Source organism: Otolemur garnettii, unplaced genomic scaffold, assembly GCF_000181295.1.
Source record: "Otolemur garnettii isolate 467f Iridium unplaced genomic scaffold, OtoGar3 scaffold00084, whole genome shotgun sequence".
Classification (NCBI taxonomy): Eukaryota; Metazoa; Chordata; class Mammalia; order Primates; family Galagidae; genus Otolemur; species Otolemur garnettii.
In genome coordinates this window covers 7733769-7737865 of record NW_003852479.1, presented here as the reverse complement: position 1 = coordinate 7737865, position 4097 = coordinate 7733769, and positions in this window count along the sequence as shown.

Below are 4097 nucleotides of genomic sequence, written 5' to 3'. Positions count from 1 at the left end.
GTCCATCAGATGCTGAACGGAGAAACAAGATGAGGTATGTCTGTACAATGGGATAGTCTACAGCTGTAATGAGGAAGCAAGCACTGGAATATATTCTATAATGTGCAAGAATCACAAAAAGATTCACCTAAGTGAAAGATGCCAGACGCAAAGGCTGCACAGTGTGTGATCACACGCATCTACATGTCCAGAGCAGGTAAATGTGTGGGGATGGAAAGCAGACCCGGGTAACCAGGGTTGCAGGGAAGGTGGGTGGGGAGTGAAGCTGTTGTGGGGATGAGGTTCCCTTAGGGCTGATGGAAATACTCTGGAATTAGAGAGTGGTGGTGGCTGCCCAGCACTGTATATATTCACCCTAAAACCCACTCAATTACAACTCTTTAAATAGAAGAATCTTATGTGAAATATATCTCAATAAAAACCCCTGCTACTTATGAGAGGAGTTTAGACAGTGTCCCGTGGAAGCAGCTCACTCCACCCAAGAGAGACTGAGACGGCTTGAGAGGGTGATGAGTGCCCTGGGGCACAGGCCAGATGTCGGCGGTGACGAGCAGATCTGGGGTCTGGGGCACTTACTAGCTGTGTGGACCTGGACAGGTTACTTAATCCTAATAACATGACCGTCTTCCTCAACCTAGCGGAGGGCAGTAATATAGTAGTTCCCCCTTCTCAGAGGGTGACTTGTTCCCAGCCCCCCAGTGCCTACCTGAGACCGAGGGCACTACTGACCCCTAAAATACTGTGCACAAATTTCTTTCTCCTTCTTCACAATTTCTTTCTTGTTTTTTGAGACAGAGCCTCAAGCTGTGGCCCTGGGTAGAGTGCATGGCATCACAGCTCATAGCAACCTCCAACTCCTGGGCTTAAGCAATTCTCTTGCCTCAGCCTCCCAAGTAGCTGGGACTACAAGTGCCCACCACAATGCCCGGCTATTTTTTGGTTAAGTTGTCATTGTTGTTTGGCAGGCCTGGGCTGGATTCAAACCTGCCAGCTCTGGTGTATGTGGCTAATGCCTTAGCTGCTTGAGCTATAGGTGCCGAGCCTCCTTCTTCACAATTTCATGGATAGATTTGTTCTTACCATAGATCTCAGTAAACTCAGCATATGATTTTCTCTTTCCTTATTGAGAATTTTCACCTTTCCCTTAAAGGAAGCATTTTACGGCTTCTCTTTGGTGTATCCAAATTGCTAGCACTGCTACCCTTGCACTCGGGGGCCGTTATGAAATAAAGTAAGGGTGACTGGAACACCAGTCCTGACAGGACTCAACAGCCGGTCTGACCACCACGTGGCTGCTGAGTGACCACAGGCAGGCAGGGTGCACAGTGTGGAGATGACAGGCAAACAAATGACTCATCTGTGGCCCTGGGCGGAGCAAAGTGGTGTGACCGTCATCACACTACTCACAACAGCAAGCCATTTAAAACTTAGGAATTGTTTATTTCTGGAATTTTCTTTTTCTTTTCTTTTTTTTTTGCAGTTTTTGGCCAAGGCTGGGTTTGAACCCATCACCTCTGGCATATGGGGCTGGTGCCTTACCCCTTTGAGCCACAGGCACCACCCATATTTCTGGAATTTTCCATTCAATATTTTCAAATTGAACTTGACTGCAGGTAACTGAACCCTCTTGGGATTGCTGTGCAAATTAGATGGGATATTTTATGTAGAGCACTGAATATATATATATTCAACAAACGTGTCCTGATCTTTCACCCCTCAACCTCTTCTTAGTCTATTTTAGGTGGAATTAATGGTTAGTGTAAAGGCAAAGCAGTGAAAAGGCCTAACTTGTGTCTGGTGAGAAGTTCTCAAGGCCCAAGTACAAAGGCATTTGGAAGCAGAGGAAAGCTGGAAAGTGAAAAATCAGTAAGTTGTATAAACCAATATCGGACCATTGGATTTAGTCCTATGAACGACTGGAATCAGCTTGAGTTTTGGGGAAGAGAAAAAAATGGAAGCCACGAATTCTTTAGATGACAGCAGAGGGAAGGGCGGCCCAGAATGGATTAGAATGGGAGCTCTTCATTAAATACACACCGGCTTCCAGATGGGGAGGCACTCGATATGGTCTATTTTCCAATAAGGGTTTGCTGAAGATTATTTGCGGACAGGTTTTCTATATTTTAATTGCTTGCTCCAGCAAGTACCTTGATACACGTACAATGGAACCTTGCATGATTCCAGCAAAAGATGCTTATTGTGGTGCAGCTAGATCTCTAGTCTGAGCCCCCCGGGCAGAACTGGAGCCTACCCTCGGATTTTGACTTTCCTGGTGACCGAGCCTCAGGCAGGTTATGGAAGTTGCTGGGTACTTGCTTCCCTTCCAGAGAGCAGATATCAACTTTAGCCTAATTGACTTCAAAATATTATGAAAGTAAACATTTCAAAGCTCTCTGAAATTCAATGGTAAAAGATAACCACCTCCCCTTTAAACAAAATTTCCCTATGTAAATAGGCTGTGACTTACAGTCTTAATTCTTTTCCTGAATCAAATTTTAGTGTTCCTCTTTCTGGTCTTGCCCTTGGAGATTTATATAATTACAGCTACCCTTTAGAATTCTTCTTTTTTTTTAATTGAGACAGAGTCTCACTTTGTCACTGTCTGTAGAGTGCTGTGGTGTTCATAACTCACAGAAACCTCAAACTCTTGGGCTCAAGCGGTTCTCTTGCCTCAGCCTCCCTAGTTACACACCGCCACAACACCTAGTTATTAATTTTGTTTGTTTAGCAAGCCGGGGACAGGTTCCCCAACCCCCCAGCACTGGAGCATGTGGCTGGCACCCTAACCACTGTGGTATGGGCACCCAGCCAGCCTTTAGAATTCTGACAAAAAAGGTCTCTGCAGTATATTGCAGCAACAGCGAACTTATATCACATGTACTTATTGCATTGTGTGTACAGAACAGTTCAATATACAGTACCATGCTTAAGTCAACTGTTTGTCTCCCAACCGGCTCATCTGGTTGAGATTAATGTCATCCATCCCTGTTTGGGGATGATGAACCTGGTGCTCTCAGGAGTTAAATGTTTTATTGATTGACTGAGGCAAGAGTCTCACTCTGTCACCCAGGCTAGAGTGCTGTGGCATCCTTGTAGTTCACAGCAACTTCAAACTCCTGGGTCCCAGTGATCCTCCTGCCTCAGCCTGCCAAGTGGCTGGGACTAGATATGCACTGGTCACAACACCCAGCTAGTTTTAGAGATGGGGTTGCGCTCTTGCTCAGACTGGTTTCCAGATCCTGAGGCCAGGTGATCCACTCCCTCAGCCTCCCAGAGTGCTGGGATTACAGGCGGGGAGCCACCGTGCTGGCTCTGGGAGTGCCATTTTCAGTTGGGTAGTCAGGGAGGATGAAGTGAGATTGCTGGGAAAGGCATTCCGGGTTGGAGAGGTAGCAAGTGCTGCGGGGGAGAAGCAAGGTGGCCAGTGGAGCAGCCTGAGCAAGGGGAAATCACACAGGGCCACTGGGGCGTGAACAGAACAATGACATCATCTGGTTCACATTTCTTAGGCTGCTATGTGGAGAGCAGACTATAGAGGGTAACATCAGAGGCAGAGAGGCCTGTCAGGAGCCTGCTGCTGTGCCCACGCAAGAGATGGTGTCTTGGCCTTGGTAAGAAGTGTGAGACTGAATTGGCATTTTGATGAGTTTTTGCATGTTCATGGTGTGTGGCCAGAGATGAGGTTATTATGTCTTGCAGGTAGAGCTGACAGGACTGTAAGAGGTCCCAGAGCGAGTATGTGGCAGTCAGGACTCCAGTCCCAGTTTGTCCTAGTCTAGGACCCTTCTTACAACTATCCCAGGCTGCCATGATACTAAGCAACCATCAAGCATAAGGCAGGATGGAAATGTGAGCACGCCCTCCTCACGGGTTCTTTGTGCATTGACACACCTGGTGGGGAGGCCTCGTGGCATACAGCAAAAAATTCTGGATGGAGATAACAGAAGGTAAGAGTTGAAATTCTTCTTCCTTTGTCCTTCATCAGCAGGGGTCACGTGAATTCCTGGGTCCCTTTCAGATTTAACGCCCTCTATAGCTGGAGAGACAGCAGACTGTGCTGCCTGCAGGCGTCCAGGGCAGATAAAGACTGAGAAGTA